A 14,730-nucleotide genomic window follows, 5' to 3' on the forward strand; every position below is an offset into this window, starting at 1 on the left:
CTATAAACTGTATACAGGCAATTTAAAGAACCCATATTATACCAATTTAAGGTCCACAGCTTTGAGGTCTAGATGATTTAATTAAATAGGCATTCTAGTTCTTTGTTGGCACATCGTTGAAGCAGGTCATTCCAGTGTCTTCTTTGAATGTTCTTGTCTTTTCAAGGCTGTTCATCCAAAAAGACAACATCTGCTCGAACTGGTCAACTGGCACCACTACAGCAAGGCAAAGGTAAGGTTGATCAGGGCCACATTTTAGTTTGAAAGAAAGGAACTGTAAGCATTGAAGTGCTGGAGAAGAGAGGATGGGCCAACAGCTGGTGTGAATAAATGTTTTTTTATATTATTTTTTTGAAAGCTACTGTAAACCTAAAGCTCACCTCATATTCCCAAGACTAAGACTCTGATGTAAAACCAGAGTTATATCACAAGCTATGAACATCTCACAGAGCTCTGTTCACTCCATCATCTGAAAATGTGAAGATTATGATGCAACTGCAAATCTTCCAGTTAAACTGACAGGCCGTGCAAAGACAGTATTAATCAGAGAGGCTGCCAAAAGGCCAATGATAACTCGGGAGGAGCTACAGTGATTCAGAGCTCAGGTCAAAGAATCTGTTGACAGGACAACACTTAGTTGTGCACTCCACAAATCTGACCTTTATGGAAAAGTGGTGAGAACAGACATATTCTTAAAAGAAAGCCATAAAAAGTCCAGTTTGGAGTCTGGCTGAAGTCTTGTAAGGGACACAGCAAACACACTTTTATCTAAAGGAGGTAGAACATGATGGTGGCAGCATCAGGTCATGGGGTCATGATGCTGGTCAGAGTTAGCAGGAAGGTGGATGGAGTTAAATACAGGGTAGTACTGGAAGAAAATCTGTTAGAGGCCACAAAAGACTTGGGGCAGTGGGGTAGGTTGATCACTTGGCAGGACAACAATCCTAAAAGCTACAATGTAATGGTTTACATTAAAGCAAATTAATGCGTTACAAGGGACCAATCAAAGTCCAAATCTAAATCCAACTGAGAATACATGCTCAGAGATGTTCTATCTGTATATGACATGCAAGTCTTTCTCTTACAAAAGAAATGTTTTTATTTATAAGCTGTAAAATTCAATTAAGAAAACAATTATTCACATTAAGTTTTGTCATCTAAAATGAAAACCAACTTTAACCATTAAAATGTGTTGGAACTAGCAATTGTTTAGTTGTTTAATGATTCTTTAGATATTTACTCACAAGCAACAAAGAGCTGTTGTGTTTCCTCATTAACTCCAAGTTATTGTTATCGGATCATCAGCGGGACAGTAGAGGGATTCAGAGCATTCTGAAGAGATATTGTCCATTATGCTGCAAAGTTGTGTCTGCAAGGTTAAACCCATTTATATCCCTCATGTTTCTGTATCTTTCTGTTCAGAACAGTGAAGTGATGCTGAACATGAACATAATTTGTGCCTTCATTGTCACATAGACATTAGGCACACTTTTCAGAATGCATGGAATGCTCCTGTTTTTAACGGGATGTTTTCTTTTTAAGTGAGTTGTAAAAAGGCATGTCTAATGAAGCCCTACCTCCCATTCCACTCTTTGTGGTGCAGCGATGCGGTTGCCCTCTCTTGCTTTATACAGTAGGAGTCAAATTAAGGCAAAAGTGACAGTATTAATACCGTTAACACAACTAATTGCTGATAATAAATGAGATATCTTACCACTTTTCTACGCTGATCGTTGTCTTCAATCCCCTGACCCAAGACTGACGATTGTGTTAATTACTTCTGATAAGGTTAGGTGGCGCAAATTTACATTTAACTATGTTACAGTGAGAGGAAGAAGACGTGGCACCCTCTGATTCATCAGCTCAGTCAACACTAATGATTCTAATTCCTATTTAAATTTAGTATTTAACACAAATCAAATTGAGGCTCAACCCAGAAAAATCAGACTGGAAATGGTAGAAAGATGTAAAACAGACAGGCTGATGATCTTTTAACATTTTCTGCCAAGAATATGGAAGACAAAAAGTGTCAAAATAAAATGCTAACTTATACATGTCATAATAATAAAGAATAATAAATAAAATAATAAAAAAAAATAATAATAATAATAATAGAAATTGAAAATAAACAAAACTTTTATCCATAAGTATTTACTAAATGTCATGCCTAATCTACCAATGCATTAATTAAATTATGAAATATAAAATTTGAATTCATCGTATGTTAAGAATGTATATGATTCTCTCAGTATTTGATTATTTCATTGTACCTACGTTCCCACCTACTGACACTGATAGGTAAGATATAGAATAAAAGAAATTCATCATGTGATACAGCACATAACCAAAATTAATTATCATATTAATTATTAATGTTTTCTGGGTGAAAAAAAAAACAATTAAGGAGAACTTATTTATTTCAAAATGTATTTCAAAAATGTTTTTTACATTTATTAAATATCAATAATATATTTACCAACATGTACTCACTCTATGCATTTTGCATGTATTTATCTGCAGTTTGTTTTATTATTCAATGACACATTAAGTGATCATTTAATGATTTACATCAAGTGACATTAGTATTGGACATGTCATTTTGAAAACCTTAAGGTAAAAAAACAGCCCCACGCCACATCCAGACATCACTGATGGAGTGGTGTTTTTGTGGTGATGAGCAAAGAAATCCACAGAGTTACATTTGAGCAGACTATTGTCTCCCAGTATTTCCAGTATTGCCATCCTGCAGCAAACTTTAAAAGAGCATCAACAGCTTTTTCTTCAACAGTGGAGTGTTGTGCGATGAGGCTGTGCACAGAGGCTGTTGAGGCTGAATCTGTTATTCCAGGTCTTTCTGAAGCTCTTTGTCAGTGTTGCATGTCTCTTAGACAACTCTTCTTCTAATGATAAAAAATAGGATTTTCACTAACCTTGGTACATATACATTTAATTCTATTTGTTTGTTGAAATACCCTGTCTTGTTTTAAATAAATACATAAAAACTGAAATTAGGACTAAGCCACATGATAATTAATTTGCTCTCATTAGGAGCAGGACTGTTGTTTAGCTATTTTATTAGTTTTCTGTATGTTTTTACACCTGCAGGTGTTAATATTAGTTATGCTTTGTGTTATTCTACTTTATTGCACATGACTGATCCTACGATGGAGTGGCGACCTGTCCAGGGTGTCCCCTGCCTCTCGCCTGTAGACTACTGGAGATAGGCACCAGCTCCCCCGTGACCCACTATGGAATAAGCGGTATTGAAGATGAATGAATGAATGATCTGTTTTGTTCTCTTGAGTTGTCACTGACATATGTTTTGAATTTCATGTCAACAGCCCCATTAGTAAAACATTTACTGAGAAAAACTTTGACCTGTTTAATACTAATAAGAATTTATTCAGGATTTAAAATTCCTAAATTGTGGCACTTTTATCCCTTGATACTAGGATGTCTTTTAATAAATGTTATGCTTTAATATTAGAAAAATCTAATTAAGTGAAAACTGAAATTAGTGTTTATGTTTTAGAGTTTTTAAATACATTTAAATACTTTTTAAATTAGATTTTTTTCAGTTTTACTGTGTTCATCTATATCTTCTGACCTTCAAAGTGTGTCTGTTGATGTCTCTCTTACTCTTTCTCAGACCATGTTTCTATGAACATCTCTGAGCTCAATCTAGCATGCTCCACTTTGATTTCTTTAAGAGTCCGCTTGCAAACAAAAACTCACATTTATCTCTATAATGGGTCGCAGTATTTAAGTAGACAATGTGGTTATTACCGCATTCCTTCTTTCACCTCTTCCCCTCCACTGCTCATTTCATCGTCTCTCTCTATTTATTTTATTTTTTTGATGAAACTGTTGAGCTGGTAAGTTCAATGCGGAGGCACGTATGCACTCTGGAAAGGTAATCTAGCAGCCAGTTGAGCCATGACAAATAGGGACAGCTGGCCTAATTGAATCATTTGAGCTAAGACAGCTCAACTTGGTTATCCCCTCTGCAGTGCACACTGATATTAGTGGAGGAATCATTAGCCATGAAATCATGTCTGCTCTCTTCGACTGCATCTTTTATGACATGACAGCCAACCCGGCTTGTCTCTTTCGCTCTCGCACCGAGAGGAGCCGTTCATCAAAAACAGGCAGAGAAGGAGGTAAGCAGGGCTGAGTAGGATGTCTTTTTGTCTATTTCTGGGTGCTCGTGCTTATTAGGCTGTTTCACCAGATGACAAGAGCAGTGCAGCAAAGTTACAGCAAAGCCTTAGAGTAAATAAAAGATATTTTCCTCTTCCAGAATGTATTAAACATGTTGCTTTAGAAGATATTTTTCAGGAAAGCATTTTATTATCTTTCTGTCACATGCTGCTGTCCTTAATGAGGCCCAATATACATCAATTGAACATTTCAGAGTAATGCAATCAGGTGAGAATGAGGAGTACCAGCGGGCCTCTCAGTGGAGGAAAACCACATGTTCTTACAGCCTTCTTGTGTCACGCCCTGTTTTCTGTGGTTCTCTCTGCAGGTTTTAACACCGCATCCTGGGCAATATTAGAGATGAGAGGCTTGAAAAAACCACAGTGATCTCCACAAAAAGGGAGCAAATAAATAAGTACAGAATAAATGGGGAATTATCTTATTATTTGCATTTTATTAGGATTTAATTTGATAGACCAATGGTTTTAAAGTGCATGAAACTGAGTACAAAGGCACACCACACTTTTCAGTGTTTTTCTGTGAAAAGGTTCCCTGGTATGCGGATGGGACAGTGAAATAATCTCCTCAGTGGATGGTTGTGCTCTGCCTAATAATGGATATCCATCCCAAAGAGAGCTCACCTGGTTTAATGGTGCTCATACTGGGGATACTGTGCAATGTTCAGGCCCATTTCCTTTTGACTCACATTGCAACAGGGGTGGCATGACCCCAATGAGACGCCTGCTTTCCCCAGGTGGCAGTGAGCGATGCTCCTCTGCAGTGCAGGAGCAGGAGACCGAGGAGACCCCTCTTCACCCAGTGGGTTGGGCTGAAGAAATGGACGTCCACACGGGTTTAACTGCTCTCAGCTGCACCCTTCACGCCCTCAGGGTCTCCTGCCTACTTTCTTGGAAATTTTGACACAAGCAATTATTGAGTGTTAGGAAGTGACAGGTCTATTCCAGGTTTCAAACAGGCCTACGGAGCGGATGCGGGCTTACAATTGTGTTGAATACCACTCCAGTTAATCCAGTCCACTGAACTAACTGAGCTGTGTGTCTGTTTTTTCCCCTCCGGGCTCTTTAGACAAGGCTCCTTCCCCTCTCTCTGGATGTTTACACATCATTAAGGTCTTTCTGTCCAATCTCTGCCTTGTCTTTAAAAGACCAGGGCTGCTGTAGGGCCGTTGTGGAGCAAATGACACAAAGAAAACAGTGCTGCAAAGGAGGCAGCAACTGAAAATCTGAAAAATGTGGCTTGCATTTGTATTCAGGCCCTTCTATTACCTCTAAATAAAATCCAACACAAAAAAAATGTCTTCAGAAGTCACATAATTAGCAAATAGAGTCCCCCTTGTGTTTAATTTAATTTCAGTATGAATCCAACTGTTCTGTGAATGCCTCAGAGGTTTGTTAGAGCACATTAGTGACCATCATGTAGACCAAGCAGTCAGGTCAGGGATAACCTGTTGGGGAAGTTTGAAGCAGATTTGAAAACATCTTCAGCTTTGAACATATCACAGAGAAATGTTTAATCTGTCATTACAGGAAAACGATTGGCACAATGCAAACCTCAAGACAACCATGTAAACTGGCAGGATGGGCAGGGAGGGAGAGCGTTAATCAGTGAAGCAACCAAGAGACCAGTTGTAACTCTGGAGGATCTCAGATGGGATAATCTGCCCACAAGACAACTATTAGTCATGTACTACACACTCTGGCTTTAAATAAACTCCTCGGCATCTGTACATGAGGATGTTTTTCTTCAGCAGATACAGGGAAATTAGTAAGAGTTCATGGCTGCAAGTACATAGTCCAGCAGGACAATGACCTAAAACATACAGCTAGTGATACAATCTGATGGTTTAGCATATTCATGTGTTAGAATCGCACAGTCTATATCATGTTCACAGAAGCTCCCCATCCTATCTGACTGAGATGCAGCTGTTCTGCTAAAAAGCAGACAGAACTCTAGAAATGCAAAGCTGGAAAAGACATATCCCAAATGAACTGCACCCTACATGTAGTGAACGGCTGATCTACAAAGTATTGTCTCAGGAATAAAAATGCAGAGCACTATTTACATTTTTAATAAATGTAAGGTAAAACGCTTTCAAAAGCCACGTGTCATTTCACATTTTCTTTCACTTCACAGTTGTGCACTACTTTGTGTTGGTCTGTTACACAATATCCTAAGAGAATACCTTGAAGTTTGTGGTTGAACACAACAAAAAGTGAAAATTTCAAGAGGTGTGCATATTTTAGCAAGGCACTGCATTTCATCTGAATCATTTAATTTTCTGCCATTTTATACAGTATTACGATGGTACGTTTGGCACGAATGCATTTCTTTATGTTTTGGTTCCAAGGAGCTGGACTTTCTTGTGACTTTTTAAACATTTGTAGTCCTCCAGGCTTTCTGAGTTTTTCTTTGGACTTTGCCTATTTTACAAGAAAGTCTGGCTCCTTGAAGGGAAATTATAGCATTTAAAAAAATCTTTGAAAAACTGATTTCTGAAAGAAAAAAGTAGCAGCAGTGTGGCAGACACGTTAGACAACACTGGTAATGAAGCATTGGCAGAAAGCGATAATTATTTTAATTAATGATAATGGTTTTAATGATTCAACATTTTGGCTAATTGATTATGATTGATTGCACATTACCAAACAAGGAAAGTGAATCAGGGAGGTAATCAGGGAGATGACAGCACAGGTCAACACTACAGCGTGACGGAACATACACTACACATGCTAATCAGACCCGAAGAAACGGAGAGAGGGAGATGCAGAGACCAGCAGATGGAGGCAGGGTGGATGAGTGGAGCAGGAAAGGGAATTAAACGGTCTTAAAGATAACAAAGCCACAAAGCACGAAACAGTTGAAAAACTTTCTCTTACTGCTTTATATTTCTTTGTCAGTTGTATGCATGCCTGTGTGCTGGATTTTAGGTAATCTTCAAAGCTTAAAGTACCTCACTGTCAGGGAGGAGGTGTTCCATCTCCTGCTTCCTCATCATATCATACAGGATCACCTTCTGACCCAGACAGTGATTAACATTTGAATCTGGAGTTCCTCTTCTCCATCTCCTCTTCCTGCACTTGTCACAAGGATTTTACCGCTTCTCAGGCTCCCCACTCCACCTCCATCATCAGCTCCTATTGTCTAAACCTCTCCTGTAGCTGATGGAGCTTGTAACATGCAAATCTCATGCAGAGGTGGTGCATGGCATGGTGGAGTGTCTTGCCCTCTGAACTTCCCCCACAGTTTTCTGTACATGGGTGGACTGGGTTTGAGTTTAATTAATGAAATGTATGATAATGTGATTTCTTTAATAGAATGACAAAGTCTAATGGTGTTGTGTGATTATGATTAATACGGCACTCTGGTGGGAGAGAGCATCAGCCAGCCGCTAAATGAGGACCTCAACTCCCCTGTTTCCAGGGCTGGACACATTTCAGCTTTGCCTTGGACCTCTTAACTCAGACAGTGCAGAACATCTTGCAGTTAACTTTGCTTAGTACTTTCTAAAGGAGTAGTGTAAGATTTTATGGAATAGTTTTTCTGATGAATCACAGTACATGGATCAATGTCATGCCGCTTCAACAGAGAGATTGCTCCTATTGAACACATAAGACTGATTTATAGGGTACATTGCAGAACAATGTGTTCTGTTTAGTTTTAAATGTTTGTTCTCTCTTGGTCACCTTCATTTCCTGTTTTGTTTGGTTTTATTAGTTCCCTGTCATACATCCATCCATCCATTCATTCATCAACACACACCGACCAACCACCTTATAGAGGAAGATCATTTCTGCTACTTGTATCGGGGATCGTCAGAACAAAAACAAAGGTGTGAACTGGTTAGAAACTGACTGCGCTTTAGGCTTAACGCTGAATTGAATGTTGAAATATGAAATCTGAGTTCTCCTCTGTTTACAGTGTGTTTTTAAAGAGGAAGAGGCCTCAGATTTCATCTTTCAAACGCATGCAATTCAGTATGAACTGAACATACAGTTCAGTTCAGTAAGAGATTAATTGGGATGCCCAGCCAGTTTCAAACCAGTTCACACCTTCTTGCATGTGACCAAAACATCTCTCAGTGATCCAGGCTAACAACGGCACTAATGACGCCCTATTGTTAACAGTATAATCTGGAATGCAACATTCCTTTCTCTGGTTAGCAATCTGCCTCAACCACAACCTGGGATGGTCCCATTCTGAGTTACTGAATCGTGATTGAGAAGTTTTTCCCCATAACCTCTCTGAATTTCTGCAGCTAGAGAAGATTCTGGCCTCCTGGTACCTGTCAGCAGTTTAAGGACTCCCCACAACCACCCAGAGCTCGACCATCACAGCCGGTTACCGCTGCTGTTTACATTTGTCTGATGACCTTAATCATGAAAATGTGACAAATAAAAGTAAAACCCAAAGAAATCTGTAAGACGGTAAAATACTCATGACAAAGCATCTTCTCTGCTGAAAGATCTAAGCTTCAGCTTTACAGCTAAGACGTAACATGCATCTTTAACAGTTAATTAAACCTTTTAGATCAAAACATTCATCTCCCAACACTTTGCATCACCACCTGTCTGAAGGTTGCTTGAAGGACACATGTGCAGCCTTTGTCTGGAGAAACAGTAGGTCTGAAGGAAGCGATTCACCACAATCGTTTGTCACACTGATATTTGGTAAATGTGATAATTAATACTGTAATTTTGCTAAACCCACTCTGTGAGGTCCATAATTAAAACTGATGTACCTACTTAGCGCACCAAGCATCACAGGTGGGCCCAAATTAATCTGCAAATAGAGCTAAATTGCCTGTGCTTAGCATTTTCGTCAACATCCCTCACTTTGGGGGGAAGAATCGGTAATTAATTCTGATATAACAAAGCCATAAATTTGAGGTGAAACGCAGCCTTGACAACAGACGCAATGACAGCAAGAGACCTCATCTAGACATCCCAGATGGGATCCAAGAGTCCGCTTTCTCCCAAAAACTTGGCTGAGACTTCTTTTGACAACTGTTAGCTACAGTAAACACAAGAGTTGAGATTCAGAGGTAGAATCTCTTCCTCTTCGCTGTTCAGCCTTTTTGGTAGCACTTAAATAAATTGCAATGAAAGCCACATTTGAGGATGCAGAGACAAGATGTAAATGATTAGATCTGGAGGGAAGCCAAATGAATGAATGCATTTTTAATAGTGGCGTGCAGGGAAGTGAAGAAGCATCCAGACAGCGGTGGAGAAGCACTTTCAGGTAGAGGTTTTTCACATTTCTGCCCTAACTTAACAGAAGGTATAAAGTTTTTTAATAATTCAATCTCACAGCCTGTTGAAATGATTGAGAAACAGCTAATCGTTTTGTTTCTGTGTTCCTAACAAAAACTTTTATTTTTCTATTCCAGCTGAAACAGGAGCATCAGACGTCACAAGGATTGTTTGTATTGGATAGATGTCAAGTGAGAACTAAATGTGTTTCAGATTTGAGAGATGTAAATTATGGTCATTGGTTCAAAAGTTGGTGAAGCAGTTTTTGGCTTTCATGAAAGAAAATGTGTAATCTTGCTACTTATTGATTATAATGTAAGTACCAAAAGTAGACTGTAAGGTCTACAAATTGGTGATATGTCATGCAGATAAGGTTTTTATTATTTTATTAGGCAGTTTTTCTACCAGACCCACTACTTGGTGGTTTTTAGTTGTTCTGTTTTAAGCACTACAGGAGCTTCAAACGATGATTCCCATAATTATGAGGGAAAAAACTAACAAAAAGTGGTTACCCCCTTTGTTAAATCACAAATGAACTGTGATTGACCAGATTTTGTTTTTGTTTTGATACCATTTTACAAAACATGTGCCGGTTTCATCAGTCGCTCTCCTGTAGAATCATGTATTCTCTTAAATAGAACTTGTGTGACAGCATGAAGTAGGCAATAAAATTCTCTAAGAGCAACACATCCTCAATCTAAAGTGATTCATCAACAGATGAGAAAAATATACTGACATCTATCAGCATGGAAAGGGTTACAAAGCCATTTTTAATGGTTTGGGTCTTTGGGAAATCAAAGTGAGGGCTCCACTAATGGAGAAAGCAGGAGTTCATGAAAGATTAAAAAGATTAAAAGATCGGCTGGCCTTACTTGCCTCATTTAAGATCAGATTTTATGGTTCAATCATACAAAAGAGACAAGAGTGAAAACACCTCATCCATGACCCAAAACCACTGCTGACCAAAAAGAACACAAAAGTCCATCTCACATTTAATAAAAAACATCTTGATGATCCCCAAGACTTTCAGGAAAATATTCTGTGGCCTGACGAGACAAAAGTGGAACTTTTTAGAAGGTGTGTGTCCTGTTACATCTATAGTTAAGCTAACACAGCATCTAAGTAAAAGAATCATACCAGTGAAACATGGTGTTGGTAGTGTGATGGTCTGGGGCTGCTTTTCTGCTTCAGGACCTCCTCCCTAGCAGAAAACCCTAACAGCGAATGTCCAGCCATCAGTTTGTGACCTGGAGCTTAATCACACTTGGGTTATGCAGCAGAATAATGATCTGAATCACACCAGCAAGTTCACGTCTGAATGGTTCAAAAAATTAACAGAAAGTTTTGGACTGGCCTAGACAAAGTCTGGACTTAACTCAAACTGAGGTTCTGTTGTATGTCCTTAAACAAAACCATCCAATGTGACTTTTATGAAGAAAACCTACAAAGAAGAGTGGGTCAAAACTCCTCCACAGTGATGTAAAACTATTTCACCTAGGGACAGGTTGGTTTGGATAGCTTTTTCCATTAATAAATGAAATTATCATGCTAAATATGCCTGTTGTATATACTGAGGTTATCTTTATCTGATATTCTGATTGTCTGATGATGCAAAACATTTAAGAGACACAAAAAAGTGGAGCAAATATATTTTTTTACTAAAATAATGGAAAGTAAAAAGATAATTGACAAGCACAAGACATTAACAAACACAAAGATGATATGAAGTGAAACTAAACTGAAAAGCTCTTAGCATTAGAGATTTTTTTCTGGTTGTTTTAGACAGAGCACAAACCGGCTCTATTGTTCAGGGGAAAACACCTGATTAAACTAAACAACAGTCAAATCAAAGAAATAATCACGTATTTATGAATATTTAATATGGTCATGGCAAATAAGGCGAGTAATTAGGACTTTCCGTGATTTAGCAAATTGTTATTCCATGTTAATGTGAGATCTTCAGCGTATTCCTCATGAATAATTTATGAAAGAAGCCCAGAAAGTTTTTTGCGTGGAACCAATCAGGAAGTTTTTGTTGATCAGACGTGTACATGTGTGCAGAGACAAACGATTGCACAGCTTTGTTTAAATTCTTATTGTTTTTGTTTCATTTGGACTTCTGGAAATGGCAAAATGTTTTATGTACAAGGCAGTCGGCTCTGAGTAGTTCTGGAAAAAGAGGTGATACTGGCATCCCGCACAAGCGCCTGTTCATGGCCAGTTTTGGTCAAGAAGAATCCAAAGAGTAACAGTTTAGAAATTACAAAAAAAGGGGATAAATTTGTGAGAAGGAAGACAAATGTGCCACTGGCTGTCAAACGTTTACTGAACGCCAGGATTTTGTTAGAAATGGGAGAATGAGGAGATCCTGGCTGACTAGAGGCGGGGGGGGGGGGTCTCCTTCAAAGGGGTTAATGTGAAGGCAGGGGGAGAGGATGTGGGTGTGGCAGGAAGGGCAGCGAGTCAGAAAACAAGAGCAAAACAAATCTGTGATCTGGAACTCTGAGAGCAGCTACTCAGGAGGGATTAATGAGAAGTAGGAGGCTGTGAAATTATGTGGCCTTTGAGTGGGGAGAATGGCCCTAGCGGAGCGTGGCCCTGAAATGAGGTGAGACAAACTTCACCTGATCCACAATTAATGGCATCATGCGGATGGGTGACACAGAGGAAGGAGGAGGGGAAGAAAACCACAGTTCACTTTGTGAAAATTATAATCCTTCAAAAAGAAGCAACCATCGGAAACTGGAGGCTTTGTGAGAAGACAAAAGGATTTTACATGTGTGTGTGTTTTTTTTTTAATGTAAACAAAGACGAAATTGTGGAAAGATTTAGGCAAGACGAGGGCAGAAGATAGTTGTGAGACAAATAACAGAATGGAAAAATATAAATAAGAAGCAAAGGAGCGAGAGACAGAAGGGGGAAAATGAGGCAGAGTTGATTGCACACAGGGTGAAGAGCAATAACAGGAGCCCGAATGATTAAGTGGTGTTAGGGACCAGGAACACTTGTTTGCAAGGACAATCTTTGTGTGCTTTTGTTGTCTGCCGGCCGCCTTTATCTTTGTGTAATTCTTCGTCTGATGAAATGTGTTTAAAGAGATGAATTGGGATCGGAGGAGCCGTCCTGACATGATTATGAGGGATTCATCTGCAGCCATCTGCCACCGTTATGAAGGGAGGGTTGGGGGGGGGGGTGCGGGTTGTGGAGAGATAGAAAGGGAGGGAGGGAAGTGCAGACCTTCTGTTCGGGAGTCTTGCCACAGAACCACTATTACACAGGCCTCTGGCATCCAGTTCATCATGAAGACTTCCTTTATCCCTGTATGTGAAGGTGAGCTTAGAATCAAATAAAAAAAGGAAGGCCTTCGTTTGCGCAGTCGCAGTCAGCAAAACACATTAAACCATAACCTTATCTTTCTGTCAAAAGTATATTGCATATCATTGCTGGAATTCAGGCTGCAACATGGCAGACAAGAGGGACCTGCAGAGGACAGTGAGGGGAGCTGAGTTAAATAGCATTAGTATTAACAATATGATTAGAATCATACTTGCTAACTGTAAAATCAAATGTACTCTTTTTTTATTCACATATTGTTTATTTAACAAGGGAAAAAAAAAACCATTAAGATTAAAACCTCTTTTCCAAGATTTATAGTTTCACCATTCATAGAGTACTCTCGAGATTTCACATAGCTTTAAACATTTGGGCAGTTACAAGAACCTAGTGAGCAAATTTCTCTGTCCTTTAAAATTCACTTCAATTGCCCTAAAGTTATAAGAGAAGACATTTTTTAATCATTTTGCTTGTTATTCCAGGTAGCAGGAGTAGAAAATGTAAATGCCTTTTTTATCGAGTTCAGTTCTGACATTTGGCACCTGAATCATGATGATGTCATGACAGTTGGGAAAAGTTGGATTTCCTACACAGAAATGAGCATAAAGAATCCCAAGAATGCATTTATAGATAAAATCAACCAGTGAGAGAGTCTGCAGACTGGTAGAGATGGACAATTTGCTATAGCATACAAAGTACAGTGATATACATGATAGCTGCAATCAGTCAAAAACGCAGAACACAGTGATACATAATATCCAACTCTTTCAAAAACTGGGCAGAAGTGTTCATAAATAACAAATCTCCATGATCCATCAGGGGGAGAAAGGTTGAAGTGATCAGGTGCTTTCTGACTGTCTGTGAGAAACATTTTTTATTTCTAAAAAAGGACCCCAACTTAAGTTTCATGTTAACAACCAGTTTATCAACATGAGATTTGCAAGATAAATGATCATCAGTCAGAATACCTAAATATTTGTAGCATTTGACAATTTAAATGTTGACCCCTTGAGCAGTTAACAAGCTGGAAGAAGAGGTGGGAGCTGCTTGCCATTCGAAAACAGCACAGCTTTTCATTTATCTGCATTTATAGCCATCTTAAGCCTAATCGGACGGGCCTGAACGGTGTCAAATGTAGATTGCAGATGTTTAACTGATTGAGAGACTGAAGAAGATGAACAATAAATAATCACCTCATTGACATAAAGATGGGACACATCAGCTGGCAAGTTATCACACAAGTTGTTCAGATTAATTGTGAACAACAATGGTTCTAGTATGGAGCCTTGAGGTACTTGGTTTTAGGAGTTTAGCTCGTCTGATATTGGCTATAGCACGGTGATTGCTTATGTCATTACAAGTTAGTTAAGAACTTTTCAAGAAGAGAGGATTTCTCAAGATTTGTGTGTGTTGCCTCATGAACCATTTGCATTAAATTAAAATGATTACAGATTTAAAACAGGCAGAGAAGAGGGGATAGCCAGCCCCAGTTCAAATCACCTGTAAAAAGAATCTTATTGAAATCTAAATTTAAAGCTGATGATTCAAAGCTGAAAGGGACTCATTGATGGTGGGCTGTAGCAACCCACAACAGAGATAAAATGACCCAAAAAAGCTCCAACTTCAAAGCAAGAAATTCTGTCTGGACAGACATGACTAGACTGGAAGAAGAAATTTCTGTTTGACATATATCACAATGACACCACCTTTTTTGGGACGGTTACATCTAAATACATTATAACCTTTGATGGCAATCGCTCTGTCTGTGATGGATTCTTTAGCCAAGTTTCTGACAAAACCAAAATATCAGCATCAGATGAATTATCCCAAATTTTCACATGATCTAATTTGGGCATTAGACTCCTGGAATTAATGTGTGTAACTCCAAGCCCTGATCAAGATTTAAAGTAACTTGGAATACTGAGAC

The sequence above is a fragment of the Girardinichthys multiradiatus genome, chromosome 21, assembly GCF_021462225.1.
Source record: "Girardinichthys multiradiatus isolate DD_20200921_A chromosome 21, DD_fGirMul_XY1, whole genome shotgun sequence".
In the NCBI taxonomy this organism is placed as follows: Eukaryota; Metazoa; Chordata; class Actinopteri; order Cyprinodontiformes; family Goodeidae; genus Girardinichthys; species Girardinichthys multiradiatus.